Below are 16,898 nucleotides of genomic sequence, written 5' to 3' on the forward strand. Positions count from 1 at the left end.
TGAGAGACAGAAAGAAAATTACAATTTCGTCTTCAATAGGTAAACGAAGGCATTCGGCACAATTACTCGCAAGCGCTTGTAGCCAAGGCGAGGAAACGATTTGTGACACGAACGACTGTCGAAAATCTAATAATAAAAAAAAAAATATCGCCGGGACCTATTTATGCGTAGCTTGAAGTCAGAGCTTACGAAAGCGGCAGAGAATGTCAAACAGGCAACGCATGAGAACAGACGATACGCCGCGTTTCGCCGACCGCGAAAGAACAGCGCGTCGGTTACGAAACAAGGGCGAAAATCCGAAACTACCTTCTAGACAAGGAAAGAAACCCGAGGTATGAGCATATACCACACAATCAACTTCCCTCTCTCCACCATTCATCCCATTATTATGCAACCAGAAAATTTTAAGTACAACGCGGCGAATCACAGACGACAGACGAACGCTCAAAGTACCGACAGTGAAATTACGGCGTATAAGGTGCGAGAAAGCGTAATACTGTAACAGAGATAAGAAAAAAATCATAATAATAAAGAAACTACGTAGTACTAGCCTGCGTGACGATCCCCCTCGAGCAGACGATTTCGTCACTCCTATAGGCCCGATACTGACCACTGCCACCGATAACGCGCGGGGTCCGATTACGCAACCATGCTTAACACAAACCACAGGAACACGCCTCGCACGTTTGTCTACTAGCCACCATCACTATCAGACGGGCCGATGCTGCGCGATAGCTCGACAAAGCGCCGCCAATATCCTTCCCGACTCCAATAGTTGTCGCCGGCCCACGACCGTATAGTAACCAAAAAACTACTGTCTCCACGGCTCCTCCGCGCCGACAGAAACGACATCGATTGGGTCGGTTACAGCACGTCACCTGTAGCGAAATCCATCGTTTCACCCAATAGGCTCCCTCCCGCCTCCGCCGCTGCTTATCACAGGTTATCAACAGTCACGACGTTGGTTTGGCGACGGCCGAAACGCAACGAAAGATAGCAAAACGAAAGAATGAAGAAAAGAAAGAGAAAAAGTTTAGAGCTTCGGAGAGCTCGCAATCTCTCTCTCTCTCTCTCTTCCTGTCAGTTTCCTTTCCGGTCGTGCCGTCCCTCTCCGCTCTTACACCGACCGCCCGCGCCCCTCGGCAACACTTTATTTTACTTTATCTTTTCGTTCATTTAATGTCCCACATAACAGCACTCTTTACCAACGCTCGCCGTGCTGTCTCGACATCAGCTCTTCACGCTAGCAGAAGAGGAACTAGAGAGTCGGTGACAGCGAGGCAAGCGAAAAGAAAGAAAAAAAGATAGAGGGGGAGTGTAAAAAAGGCTTGTCCTAGGGCCGTTCATCAGTCTATATATCAAATCTCACTGCGGCAGGGGCCCGCAACTGCTTTGGCTCGGGATAAGATAGGGTAGAGAAAAAGAGCTCGAAACCACTTCAGCGTGGGCCAGAACGCTACGAGGAAACGGCCGTCGAGGAAGGGCAAGGTTATCAATGCGTCGGCGTAAGCGATCCACTTCTTTTTTGTGAGAGTTGATGTTTGTTTAATGCGCAATACCGACCGCCTAGTTTATATAGGTGGAGAAAACCATTTTTTTCCCCTCTTCCTATCTTGTCTTTTACTTCGCTACGCTCCGCTGTTAAACAGCGCGGCCTTGGCAGAAGCGATCATGAGACGATCGAATGACGTTCCAGTGGGCACGTGACAAAGCGGATCGTCTGCATGTGACGTGACCGCGGTAAATCAGACAACATGACTCGCGAGCCGTCTGCGTGGGCGCAGCATATAGCAGACGACGCGACCACGCACGTAGTATAATCTGCACGCCACTTTATACGCCACATGTATAGCAGAAGACACGACCTAGACCACATTCTCACGCCTTGAGAACGTAAGGTATACACTGCAGTTCTAAAACCAGCGTCGGATCGAGAAAGTGCAAGAGCGAAACCCCCGTTTTCGTTTCCCTAATATATGTTAGAAGATTAGTTGAATTTCCTTAATCGATATTCTACCGCTTCAACCCGTCGGTTAACACACCCTCGCGCTACTGGGCGAAGATAAATCAGGATGCCGCTTTACAAGTTGGCACCCGATCAAAACCTTCGCAAGTGGCAAGCCACCTGCCTATTCAAATATACCTAACGAAATATCCAGATTTAACCTCATATAGTAATGCTTGTCTGCAGCGATACGTTGGCAAAATTACGAAGAGCGTAGCCGTGACATAACCCCGTGCTTCAACTGGGGCAGGTGCCCGGCAGACAAGTGCAAGGTGCGATCATTTTCACGGAACACTGATTGCATTATGTAATGATCCGTTTCGTATACCATCTGCTGAGACAAAGTTACTAGCGCTAACAAGAGTAGCGGAAAAAAAGTTGGGACAGGACAGAATGCTCTGTCCTGTCCCAACTCATAGACAGTAACTACGTCTCAGCAAATGCATCAACACCAACTAGCCCAGCTTTCTGCGTTAATTACGCGTATACCATCCTTCTTTCTGTACCGACTGATTTACTCGTGGGGTTTACCGTCCCAAAGCAACTATGAGGCTATGGGAGACGGCGTATGTAGCACAGGTCTGTCAGAGTGGCATAGAATAGAGCGGAAGGCATCGGTAGAAAATCGCAGCAAAAGGCAGGGTGATTAAAAAGGAATATGAGGTGGATCGTTACAAGACAGGGGCCAAGAGGGCTTATTTTGTAACGATCCATTCCAGAGGTCCCGGTCCTGCAACGATCCATTCCACATTTCGTCCTGTTTCACATACCTTGACGAAGCAAATGACGAAGAGATAGATAGATAGATAGATAGATAGATAGATAGATAGATAGATAGATAGATAGATAGATAGATAGATAGATAGATAGATAGATAGATAGATAGATATGAAAAGAAAAGACATCGCTATAGGACACGGTACCGCGTAGGCCAACCATTTCTGAAACGTCCGCCTTCCCTCTCACAAGGTAACGCGTCTCATAACTGAGTTATGCACCAGTGACGACAGCTGCGTGGCCGTAAAAAAGATAACGTGAGGGCGAAGGTCCGGATCGCGAAGCAGAATTACGACAATCCTATCCGTATAATAGAATAATTTTACCCCGATATACGAATACGTTAGAATGAGTCTTGCTTTGTGCCGCTTGCGATGCTATTGCAGTTCTTGATAAGTGCCCTTCGCATTTATTTGTGATGGTGGTAATTTATGTTTTCAAAAGCAACAGCGCTCAACGGACAAGGACTTAGGCAAAGAAGAACACGATACTGGCGCAACCTTTAGGCGACCACAAGTGTCGAGAGAAATATAGCATGGCCTCCGAGATCACCTCGCGCTATTTTACGCACGCGGGGGCGATCTCGGAGGCCATGAATAAACATTCACACAAGATACCCCGATAATCAAGAGCAACACGAGAGACGCCTTCGACCTATGGATTCATACATTTCAGCCGTCACCGGAGCAAGCAATATATATAATATAGTGGTGCTTATAAACACCTACAGATATAAAATGCACGGAGACTTCGTTAATGGCTTCCGTTCAAAAAAAAAATAAAATACGCAATATTTCAAAAAGCTAAAAAAAATTAACATTTCGTGAGTGGGTGAGCCATATCAATGTGATGTAGACGTTGTCAAGTTCAAACATTAAAGAAAGAAAGAGAAGCGGCAGCCTTTACAGCCTCAAATTATTCCCATAAATACACGTTTTCTTCTCCTTTTTCATTTTCTTTTGCAACCGCCGTGGTCGCTCAGTGGCTACGGTGTTGTGCTGCTGAGCACGAGGTCGGCGGGATCGAATCCCGGCCACGGCGGCCGCATTTCAATGTGGGCGAAATGCGAAAAACACCCGTGTACTTAGGCGCACGTTAATCTAGAACTCTAGGTGGTTGAAATTTCCGGAGTCCTCCACCATAAGGCGTGCCTCATAATCAGAAAGTGGTTTTGGCACGTAAAAACCCCCATAATTAAATTTTTTTTCTTCTTTTTTTAACAGCAACGCACACATCGGTTATTAAGAGCACGCTATCGGTTTACACAGCCGATAAGTGCAGAAAGTCGATACGCTTGTTTACAGGACTCACGCTGATGTGTCCCACGCGCGGCTAGTTATATAAACCTGGCGAACACCCAGTGGCGGTGGTATCTGTGCGAGCAACACGCGTTATCTATTTTTGAAGATCCCAATAATTGCTTCCTTTGCGGCACATATAGAGTAACGCGGTAGAATGAGCATTTCGAAACGCAGATTGGGTGATCCATTTGAGAGATCGTTTCTTCAAAACTGATAAGCCAAACCAGCCCTTCTCTATTTACACATATCCCGTATTACACAACGTCGCTTCAGACGAACTGCACAAACATTAGTTTTTTTTTTTTCTGCCACACGGCATAATGTCGGAATAAAATTACACGTAACATGAAGCCTCGTCTCATGCAGATACTACAACCGAGACTTTTGAAAGATATTGTCCGTGAGCCACATCGTTCGTAGTCTTCGGGACGGTCACAGCTTCACTTCACCCTTCAAAGTATTCGATCTGTACAGGTGGTGGGGTTGTGCCGAAGGTGGCCACGCTGAAAGAAGCCACTGTCGTTTGCTGCATGCTTTATGTTTTATTTCTCTGGGCGATTTCGCCGGAAGGACGCTAAAAAACCAACACTATAAACCAATTGAAAAAAGTGGCGACGAATTCTTTCAGAACCACATTCCTCATTATTTTGGCGATGGAAGTTTAACTATTAATGGTGAAAATGAACTGCCAGCATCCTTTTCTCGAATTTCGCACCGAAAGCTGTGCGCCGGCAGGTCTGCGCGACGTCACAGATTTTCAACGTATTTCCTCGGGCAAACGTGCCCATATACGCCGAACGAAAAGTCGTCAAAACCTGTTAGGTCCTCAGTTCTTATATGATCTAACGTAGTTCGTCTGAATCGATAAGCAATTAACTATAAAGCAGACGCTAACAAAATCCATGACATCACATGCACTGGATATGGAGTTTCAGGACAACGTTGCCACTATATAGTCTTTCGTTTTAGCATCTATTCCGTAAGTACTAAGCCCGCTTCTCATGGTACACGAGTATACTCGTTCGGGTATTCCAAAGGCGTAATTTATTACTACCAGGTTATTTAATACTCCCTCTCGGCAAGGTAAACACGACCGACGGAACGTGAGCAGAAGTGATTGGCAGACGGTCTTTTTAACGAAGGCCGTCTGCTATTATGTGCCAGAGCAGACGATTTCCGCTCGAGGCGCAACACAGGTATACAACGAAGCAAGAACAACGCGAGAAACGACTGCCAATGTGACACTATAACCGTATTGCGAGGTGTCATTCGAGGGCACTTAACACATTCGTGAAGTGCCCATCGATCGTCAAAAGCGCGCATATATGCGCGCGTAAGAGGACCAACAAAGGCACGGAAACTCACGTGACTCCATATCGATTGCTCCTTCTGGGCATAATCCTCGCCCAGGGAAGCTCCACTGATAAGCACGTGATCGAAGAATTGTTCAGCCGAGCAGAAGCACGTGCTCAAAAGTCGCCGTCTGTGCGCGGCAATTCCCGAATTCGCTGATCAATGACGGTATTGCAACATAGATATTGCGTGTCTGCCGGGCAAATCAGCAACATTCGAAAACCCTCACGTGTCCTACGCGACCATAGCCTCCGGGATCGACGCACTTTTCATCAGGCTATCTCGGGGATCAGCCCAGTTCATTATTGCACTGCCTCCGAGATCGGCCCGCCTTTACTCGTCACGAAGCCGACCGAGCATAATCTGATTTGTAGTACGAGCGATGTCCTGCGTGCTAGCAATTCGGCAGGACAGCAGCAGCTGCCAGGGTCAACCATGTCCGGGAGTGTGCACCTACACTAATATAATTTGCACCGTTAATTGTGAAAAAGGGTGTAAATGTGTTTATGACTACCGCTTTTACGCCCTTTCTTGGTGTAAGGGCGTGAGTTATACAGGGTGTCCCTATCATGCACCAAGATTTTAATATATGCAAATGCCACGTAGCTAAACAGAACTGGGCCACGCAGAATTGCCGCGCGACTGGCCGGTCGAGGCATTTCGCGTGTAATCTCAGGCTTCTTTCACGCTGAAAAAGAAGGAAAACTACTTTAATTTAAAACACACTGAGCAACAGAAAACTGTATCGGGAGTTTTTCATCTTACTCTACATTTTTCTCATTGACACTTTGTATGAAATTATAGTCTTTGAGCAGTTGATTAATTAATTAAGACTAATGTAATTAGGCGGAAAGCAAAAAATAATCTGAGCACCTCGAAGCGACGGCAAACAACATTATTACCTCGGTTCTGTCCAGCTACGTGGCATTTGCATATTATTAAATGTTGGTGCATGACAGTTGGGACACCCTGTATAACTAACTCACACCCTTACAGCCAGAAAAGGGCATAAAAGCGGGAGTCACAAACACATTCACATCCTTTTTCACATTTAAGAGTGAAAATTATATCACAGTGTAGAAAGCTGAGCTCTACATCTACGGGTAGTATAAGCAGTATAGCAAGCTCCGGCCGCGCCTCGAACCGTTTCTCAGCGTACAAAGTGGCTTTCTGTATGCGTCAGATTTTCTCTGTACGCAGCCAGGCGGTCTTGTGACTTACAGAGTACTGGACTAGTTGGACAATCGTCCACTATCAGAACTCAAAACTTTAGGTCAGTGCTCCGAAAGAACATCCGCGTTGAAGGCCTTACTCGCGTTATCAAGGTTCCTGCGGTCTACGGGGCTTTCACGACGGACTTTAAGAACGCCGCCCCCTACCGCTCTATAGTGTGCGCGCTTTGTTCGTGCTCGTCTTTCTTTCTATCTCCCCCTTCCACTCTTTCTCTTTTTATACCCCTTAACCCTCCCCCGGTGCAGGGTAGCCAACCGGAACTACGTCTGGTTAACCTCCTTGATTTTCTCTGTATTATTCTTTCTCTCTCTCTCTCTTCCCTTTCAGGAACTCGATCGAGGCCATCAGCACACACGTGGGCAACTCGGTGTCTGATGTCTCTTGGAATACATAGCCTGCCGCGCCGACAGCCACAGTCCCCTTATAAAAATGAACGTTAACATTCTTTAGAACTCCTACCAACTTTCTATTTACTTTATTGACAGTCTATTAACATTTACATTCTAGTAACATTTGTTGATACACAGTCAAAAGACTTCCTTCTTACTTTTGTATAAAGAATATTTTCAATACACCGTTAACAGACTTTCTTCTTACTTTTCTATAAAGAATATTTTCAATACACTGTTAACAGACTTTCTTATTACTTTTGTATAAAGAATGTTTTAAATACACCGTTAAAAGACTTCCTTCTTACTTTTGTATAAAGAATATTTTCAATACACTGTTAACAGACTTTCTTATTACTTTTGTATAAAGAATGTTTTAAATACACCGTTAAAAGACTTCCTTCTTACTTTTGTATAAAGAATATTTTCAATACACTGTTAACAGACTTTCTTCTTACTTTTGTATAAAGAGTATTTTCAATACACCGTTAATAGACTTCCTTCTTACTTTTGTATAAAGAATATATTTAATACACCGTGAAGACTGATGATGATATGTAGTGTTTATTGGCGCAAGGGCCAAGTGTGGCCTTCTTACTTCTTACTTCCTTCTTACTTTTGCACATAGAATATTTTAAGGTCCCCATCAACATGTATTTTTCTAACTTTTATCTCTATAACCACTTCAGTACTACGTCAGAAGGCTAGTTACTTTTGTGTAAAGAGTGTTGTACTATACATCATCGAACTATATTTTTTTGTTTGAAGGACATGTATCCTCAGTACGTCCACAGCTCGTACTGTTTGCCAAAAAATATTTAGAATGGGAAGTAACCTGAGAGTTTCTGATAAATTTTTCTAACACACATCAATGCCGATGTATGACATACTCAGGAGTCAAGCTCATTGTTTTAAATCATAGTCCCAGTCCAAGTCGGTAGCCAATTGTTGACGGAGTGCTCTTAAAATGTTTAAAGAAATATGTTCGTAAATTCTTAGAACTAATCTTTTAGAGGATCTACTGGACTAGGAAGGAAGGAAGGAAATCAACTTTATTCAGGTCCTGCAGGCCACGAGAGCTTTGGGCTCTCACGTGAGCGTGCGGTGACGTCAGCACACTCCGAGAAAATTTGCTTGCGCTACACCACCTGACTGGTGTGATAGCGGACTACTGTGTAGGCCGCGCACCAGTTGCAGAGCTTTATCCCGACCTTGGGGCTGGTTAATTTAAGGCCGATTTACGCTTGAGCCGTGACGCATGCGGTCGTGCAGAAAACTGTACATTTCGCCCACTGGTTCACAAATTTTGGCATACACTGGGCTTGCACATGCAGTGTATAAACCGAAATGTGTGTACCAGTCTACAAAATGTGCAAATTTTCACCCGACCACATGCGTGCGGGCAGGCGGGTGGTGTGGTGTAAGGCTCGAGCGTAAATTTGCCCTTACCACGCACTGCTATTGCAATGCCACCAATTAGCTTTGCAACGAGATAATTAGGTCAGTGCATTCTGCGATATAAATAGTACTCCCTAAGCTGGAACGTGTCAGCATAGTAGCGTCACGATATTTGTTAAAAAGAAGAAAAAGAACCGAAACTCAGGGTAACACGGCGCTGGAACGTTGCCGCTCAAATGTCCAAAAGGCTGCAAAATACAACTACTGCTGAGTGAGAGCGTGTATTGACCTGAGAAGCGCACAGGTCGAATAGAAAGAAAAGCTGAACTCTGTGCAAGCAACACTTTTCTGTGAAAAAATAATTAAATTACCCTTACAGTATAAAAAAATGTAGCTTTCTACGCGTTCATATTCGCACGCTTTCGTCCCTCCCTCCTACCGACGGCTTCTGCATATTAAAGGAAATAGGACCTTGCATCAAAGTGAAGGCAAAGTAACTATGTCAACTGATGTGCTTTATGGCGATGGTAGCTTGCTGTGTGTGAAAACAGATCGAAAAGAAATAATTATGCACTCTTAACATTCAGTGATCTTGCTTCACAACACGGCGACAAAATTTTGAGCTCCGACAAGGGGTCATGACATCCGTAATAATGGCATTCCGTATACCAACAGCCAGGATATCAAAGGCCATGCTTTTGCCGTGCTTCGGGCGTCTGAAAACTGCTAACGTCATAGCCGCCACGCTTCGGACATATATTTGACTATAAAAATAGTACTGCAATGTGCTTCACCGCTGGGCGCCAGGGAGCAATGTTTTGTCTTTGAAAGCAGCAAGTGCTAAAGGATGCTCTTGCGCAAAATAGAATAACCACATAATTTACCCAATATGATTTTATTGTTCTATGTTTATTACATTTCGAGAAAAAAGTCGGTTTTCAGAAGAATAATTGTCTCGAAAGATAAAACTATACAGCCCCTAAATGCCCAACAAAATTGAGCCGGCTGCCTTCTCAGTTCTTTTTTTTTTCAACCTCGGCCATGAGGTACATTCCTCCCTCTAAGTGCAGTTCCCAGAAAGGGGTGCGTACACAAAGGCCGGCCACAGCTTTCACCAAGAGGCGAGGAATGTCTAGGTGTGAGTCAACCATCGCAAGGTAGCGGGGAGGGGGGGGGGGGTGCATGTTTCGGCTTAAAGAGGGGCTTTAGTTCCGCGGCGGTCAAGGCGAAGCAGGTGGATGGAAAGAATGTCACATGCCTCTCCCGCGCATGCGCACAAATTTGACAGTTGGCCGAGTCGAGGCAAAGAGGAAGACCATCGCAATCGCCATCAGTTCCTTTGCGACGCCGGCATGGTACGGTCGGAGCGATGTAGGTGTTTCGTGGCATATTGTAGCAGCAATCTAGCTATTTTTGCTGCTATTTATGCTTATGCTGTGTTGTGGCTAATTCATCGATGCAATTTAGTAAAGCAATGAAGGGGGCTAGTTGGTGAACGTTTCTGACCCGAACTATGATCACATTTCGCGAACTTGTCATATCTTTTATAACCCCCCCCCCCCCCCCCCGCCATATCTCCTTGTATATACGCGCGTTCTTTAACAGTATTAAACAGTTGGTAGTTTGCGCTACGTCCGTCCACGTCCTGTCCTTCCTTAATATCGTCTGTGTAAAACTGAGCGCAATATAACCATGAATCATCGATGCAAGCCAACCAGCAAGGTGTTTGCGAAGCCCACGGTGCTTTCTTCGTTCCGTGATGTGAGCGTTTCTGGAACTTCTCTGCCAGCTGCGATGCAGTGTCGTGTGAAGTGATTTAATATTGGCACTGTCCGTGTTTTAAACTGCACAAATAGCGAACAGCTGTTCCTCAAGACTGCTATGCGCCGAAGTGTTCTCTATCTCCAAATTATAATAAAAGGTATGTTCTTTTCCATCATTTTTCATAAACATATTATTTTGATGTTATTTTATTTCAGTTTCTAAGGCCGCATTTTGGCAGGTTATTATAGCGCGAACTGTAACGACGTGAAATGTTCTAAGAACGATTTTCTTACCTTTTTCAGCTGCCCCGCGTCATGGGGTTCGCTTGAAGTTGCTATAAACACGAAGCGTACAAATACTTCGTTTTCACAGCGTTCGCAATGACCTAAGGTCTGGTAAATATTGTCTGATCATGAACTCATTCTTTGCTCTTTCCTACTCTGGGTGCACAGGATGAGAAACAGTAAAATATTGAGCGTATAGCTTCACGGTTCACAATTATATATTTTTCAGCGAACCGGTTCACAATGACATAGGTTGCACTGGATAGGCAAGTGCGAATGTGAAAGAAATCATTCGCACCTGTTTAACCACTGCAACCTATGTCATTGTGAACCGGTATTTTTTGACACTGATATTTTGTTTTCGAGTAAAAATAAACGAACACGTCAAATTACAGAAGCGTTCCATATAATGTGTGCTTAAAAATGCATCAGTCAGCCATTGGTTGCTATCACTGACAAAGCATTTGTATTCTTGAATACTGCTTCAAGCTCTGTCATCTGTTTATATAAAAATGGATGACACGTTTTGCACATGCTCGGTGCAGCTAGCTGGCGCTGTTACGTTCATTCCTTCCAAAAATAACCAGCTTTGAGTAAGCGCTCGCGTGTCCACCTTCTCTGCGTCCGTGTCTATTGTGCGTGCTACAAATTTCACCATGAATAAACCATGTAATTAACTTTTTAGTGAGTAACTCATTTATGCAGGTAATTGGTAGAGAAACCCATTTTGTACACTTTCCTAATTTTAATAACACGTAGTAAATACAACGCAGCAAAGGATATGCATTGAATAATGTGCCCCATCATTGCCATCTCCTCTGCAAGTAAACAGGGATGACGGTCACAATTTTAGCATTCATGTGAACCTTAAAAAGCTGTTCTATGTATGTGATATGCTAACCTGAACATGATGTTAACACTGACCATCTTGTTTCTGTGCAGGGTTGGTTCATTCTGCAAGCATTCTGAGACATCAGCTTGCATAATCGATGCTTGCTAGAGATTATGCGACAGCTGCCATGCCGTAATCAACTAACTCATTATTCATTTTTGTTCATTTCTCTACTACTTCTCTCACAATTCTGTGTAAATATTTTCGTGTGAATAAACTTCTTTCAGTGCAAACTTGCATTTGTTTTCCATTTTCGTGCACCTTCTAGGTTGCATACTGCCGTTTACCAACATGTTCACACATACTGACAAATGTTTACACTATGCTACTAGGTCGTATGTGGGACAAATGTTACTAGGGGAATAGTAAGACGTCAATAGCAAGTACATAAGCACATGTAAGTAAAATTTTGCCAGAGTGTTACTAAAGAGCCTAAAGACTTCTGTTGGTTGACGGTTAGTAGAATGTTTACAGACCATCTATGAACATGCTTCAGTTGAAGTACGGTAGCCAATTCTTGATAGGATCCAATTCTTGATAGGATGTTACTAGGGTGTATAAAGACAAATGTTAATAGGGGATTGGTAGAAAGTCAACAGAAAATATATGAACATTTTTCTTTTGAAAGAATGTTAATACGGTGTATAAAGAAAGCTTGTTAATAGGGGATTGGTAGGAAGTCAACAGAAAATATATGAACATTTTTCTTTTGAAAGAATGTTAATACGGTGTATAAAGAAAGCTTGTTAATAGGGTATTGGTAGGAAGTTAACAGAAAATATATGAACATTTCTCTTTTGAAAGAATGTTACTAGGGTGTATAAAGACAAATGTTCATAGGAAATTGGTAGGAAGTTTAAAGACATCCTATGAACATGTTTCTATTGAAAGTTGGTGGCCAATTGTTTCTAGGGTGTTACTAGAGCGTTGTTTGGATGTATAAAGACAGCTGGTAGGATTTCAATTGACTGTTGGTAGGTTCTAGCAACAAAAGTCTATAGACTGTCTAAAAAATGTTGCTAGAAATTTTTATAAGGGTCGGCAGCGGACGCCGCGAATTCGATACATCCAATGCCTGCAGTTCGTCATCAGACGGTAAATATTTTACGAGAGTGTCGGTCGACAAGATTTGGGATGTTCGATATAGAGGATATTTCGCTTTATCCGGGTTCGTTACATTTGGTTTCGACTGTACATTGGCAGTTATGAGACTTCGACTGGAGCTAGTTGGTACGCAGTCGCTCTATTTACTGCGCTATACCGTTACACAAAGGGTAACTATCAGTTAAGGTCGAACGCGTTCCTTATAGCGAAGTGCTTAGGGCCCCGAAAAAATTCGTTATACGGGTAACTTCGTTGTAAGGGTCGCGCGCTTCACAATATAGAACCGGAACAGAATTATTTCTTCGCTATACAGGTCATTTCGTTGTACAGATGCGCTCGACTATATTTTACCATTTCCTAGGCTATAGCGTAGAATTTAAAAAAAAGAAAGGGGGGGTAGCCGTAACGGAGACAGAAACAAGTGAAATCGTGCGAGCAGGCTGTGAGTGGATGCGAGTTCTGGCGAGCTTTACAATTACCATTCCGCGCGCGTAATAGACAGTGGAGACTTTTAGCCTGTCCGCAATTCCCGTAAACGGGAGCGGTTTGGGCGGATTGCGGGATTTGCGGGGGGCGTAAACGTGAGCGGTCAAAGCGGTTCAGCCGCCTGGTGGCGTAGAGTTCGACCAGACAAACACAGAGCTAAAAACTGCAGTAACCCACTATATCTTGCTTCGCTACTGATGCAAATTTTTCGGAGCGGCGTAATTATGAACACCATTACGCCATTTTCGAAAATTTACACCAGCAGCTAAGCAGAATATAGTAATTAGCTTCGTGTCTGCGTGGTTGAGCTTTGCGCCACCAGCTGGCGGCACTAATCTGGCCGCTCACGTTTACGCCCCCGCTAAACCGGCAAACCGCCCGCGCTTGCAGGAATGCCGGACACGCTAAAAAGTCTCTATGTTTAGTTTAGCGTACGCTATACCATTGAGTACGCTATAGCGGGTCGTCACTGCGCATGCGCAGAACGCTAAACGAGCCATAGCGTATAGCGTACGCATGCTATTTCTCACATTTAGAGTTAGCGTCTTCGCGTGGTTCGCGTAAAACATGGCGGCGGTCTGGGCTGCCCGTTTCGAATTGAATTTGTCGTTGCTTTTGTAAAATTCACTTCGTTCGTAGCAAATGACTGTGCAAACGGCTTTCGCTTCGTCTCAAGTCGCTTCGACGACCGCGTTTTATGGATAACCTTGTGGAGTTTTCGAGATCTCGTTTCGAACGAAGCGAAGCCTAACCAAAGAAACCTTGGAGATGTCAGCGCTACCTATCGGTCAAGTCGGGAGATAGCCGCGACGATGGCGTATGGCCTCTGAGATCTGAAGATCTCGCCGGCCAACTAACTAAAACTGTAATAAACGTGCACTGCTTAGCGTACGCTATGCTATAGCGCATAGCGTACGCTATAATAGTCTTAGAGAGTTTAGATTAGGGGACGCAATTGGCTTGCGTACGCAAGAAATAGGGGGCCACGGTACTGCGCACGCGCAGACCCCTACGTCTGGACATGCGAATTCGCAGTACCGTTTTAGCGTACGAAAAACCGCTTGCAACCCCTAACCTAAAACTTTCTCACGTCTGTGCCTGAGATGCGCACGGACGCGAAATTAAATACACCTCTCCAAAGCCAGAGCTGTCGGTCCCGGCTGTGTGAAGCGGTGCCCCTCACACGTGAGACCTCTTTGTCCTTCTCGAAATGACGCGACAACGAACGGCCGATTTAGGTCGGCCATTGTCACGGCAACAGCCGCCGAGTTCAAGTCCAAGGCCCAACTCAAACAGCCCGCCCGTCATCCGTGCCGTCTCGTTGCCGTCGCGGCGCCGGCGTCCGTGAGAAGTCGAAACTAGGGCCATCATCAGAATTCGTCCCAGGTGAAACGATGCGTTAAGATTTCCCCGGCTACAGTTCGCAATATGCAATGTGCCTTAATCAGTAAAAAAAAAAAAAAAATTAGGGAGACTTTGTTGACGAGTGCTGTTATGGATTCAGATATCTCACGAAAGCAACGTCCGCTTCTTTTAGTATAATCTATGCAGCTCAAGGACAATTCAATTGTGCTGTCTGACACAGACGATATTTCTTTCCTTCTTTTTTTTTTGTCTTCGCGGGAACCTTCGGTCTAAGTTACTAAAGCGCAGCTGCATTTTAAATCGACAGTCTACAACAACAACTCTCGGCCAAACAGCGCTTTCATAGGAAGCTAGACTCAACGCCGCTACATAAGCAGGAAGTAAGCGCGTCGAGAACTTGGCAATTAAATATGAGTGCCAACTCCGACCCGCACAACCTGCTGCGTTCGCTCTTCATACACAACGCAAGGGCGGCGGCAGGCAAACAACACCGATGCCTACCGAAGGTTGCGTTGGCCCCTTCCAAGAACCTCTCTCGAAGATTTCTCTATACGGACCCATATTTATCAAACACGGACCCCCAGCGGAGCGCATACGTAGTGCAGCAGTTTTCGCGTCGAATGTTTGCGTAATTTCGAACTCGATGACCGTCGAGTCGTACTGCCGACAAACATTTTCGAAGTTGTACAAACTCTGCCGCACGCTTGTGGCAAGTACAAAAACGGTGACACTTCTCAGCGATGACAAACAAACTGAAATTCTGGGGTTTCACGTGCCAAAACCACGCTGTGATTACAAAGCGCGCCGTTGCTGGGGGAGGGGGAGTGGTGGGTGGAGGGAGAGGGGCTCCGGGTAAAGTTTGACTGTCTGCATGGAGTTCATTAACGCACGCACAAATCTAAATAAACGAGCGCTTTTGCGCGCAGAAACCTCAGCGCTCATACTAGAACCGGGACAGAATTATTTCTTCGCTATACAGGTCATTTCGTTGTATAGATGCGCTCGCCCAAATCTAAGTAAACATAGCATAGTGGAACGTCGCGGACTTCAAAGCGTTTACTCGTATAGACCCTTTTCATGCTTACCAACATAGTTCCCAGAAGACTTCCGGTTAAGCCCTCAGTAGTGGCATATGTTACAATAGCCTATAAACTTATCGGACCCTCCAGCTGGCACCAGTTTTGCTGCAGAGTTGGAACGTTTGACAGGTGAATTGTAGTGTTAAGTGCAACAAAAAAAGCCCCTATATGAGCTTGATGTTCAGCGCGCGTTCCTTATATCTGAAAACACCAAGAATATGTGCCTGGAGTACACTATGCGACAAAATACTTATTTTTTCTTGGCTAACTGGACTGTCGAAAATGGCTGACCGGAAGTTCGCTGGGGTCATGAACGCACTGCTGCCACATCGCGGATGCAAAAGGTCTATTAGGGCCGCATTTGTGGAAAAGAGAAATTTTCCCGACACTTGCTGTGTTCAGTCTTCTGGTTCCTTCAGAATGCAAATGTAAACCTCGTCAACCAATTAACAAAATTTGACCACAGCATACGCTATCGAAATCCGTGGCCTTCTAACGAGACAGTTGGGGGATGTTACGTCTTAACACGCGTCCAAAGGCGTTAATTACACGTTTGCTACAAGGCAACCGCCACACCTCCATCAGCGCCTACCAAGAGGTATGGGGACCCGACTGCTGACGGGTCCCCATAAGGCACCCACCCCCACCATTACCTAACAGCCCGAACTAATGATGAAAAGGGCCAACGTCAAATGCTACCGAACACCGGCGCCGACCGTGGATCCCCGTGATGTTGCTATCCCGCCCCAAGTCTATGCCTCGGGTGAGCGGAGGCTTCGGAGAGGGGGAGGCCGCGGAGCGTTGCGATAGCACGGGCTTGGCACCGCAGCCGATTTGACGATTGTGATTGGCTGCGACACAGTTCTCAGCCTCCCAAGTCAACTCGCCTAGGGAAGCTTGACGACGGTATTAAAAGCGGATACTTGTCGTGCAGCAGGGCGACGTGTCCTGATCTGAAGTCGGAGGTTTAACATGAGCGCTCCTGCTTGGATTGGGCTTTCGTAACTGGAGCCGTGTAACTAATATCAAATAAAGCCTTTTAACGCGATAGCGTTCAGAGAGGACCCCACGTCGCCGAAAATCCGGCGTCGGATGTCGTTTCGGCAAAAAAGATTTTCGAACCACTTATACCCAGGCCCTCCATGTGGCGCAAGGAATCTACTGAAATAATTGAATTTCTCAAGCTAAAATACGCAGAAAAATCGTAAGGTACAAGTTACAAAAAACCTACAGAGATGATATCTCTCGGATTGTAATTTGACTATACGAGAAAACGCAATCCTGTTGCGAAAAAAGAACAAAGAAACCCCGTTTCCAGCGTTTCACCATTTGAGCGCGCCGGCGCATGAGTATCTCGGGGGGCCACGAAGAGGCGCACCCGGTCCCTTGCAGTACCTCCAGATGGCGCTCGCCTCCGCCGCATCGCGGCCCACGCAAGATGCCGCGTTTCTACCAGAAAGCCCCCCTT

At 45.3% G+C, this 16,898-nt stretch overlaps 1 protein-coding gene across 6 annotated transcripts in view; it reads right to left on the minus strand.

Moving 5' to 3' along the window:
- The window catches only part of LOC142557362 (homeobox-containing protein 1-like), a 205,807-nt gene that overhangs the window by 89,763 nt on the left and 99,146 nt on the right, over positions 1 to 16,898 (minus strand). The window lies entirely within an intron of this gene.

This window comes from Dermacentor variabilis, chromosome 9 (genome assembly GCF_050947875.1).
Source record: "Dermacentor variabilis isolate Ectoservices chromosome 9, ASM5094787v1, whole genome shotgun sequence".
In the NCBI taxonomy this organism is placed as follows: Eukaryota; Metazoa; Arthropoda; class Arachnida; order Ixodida; family Ixodidae; genus Dermacentor; species Dermacentor variabilis.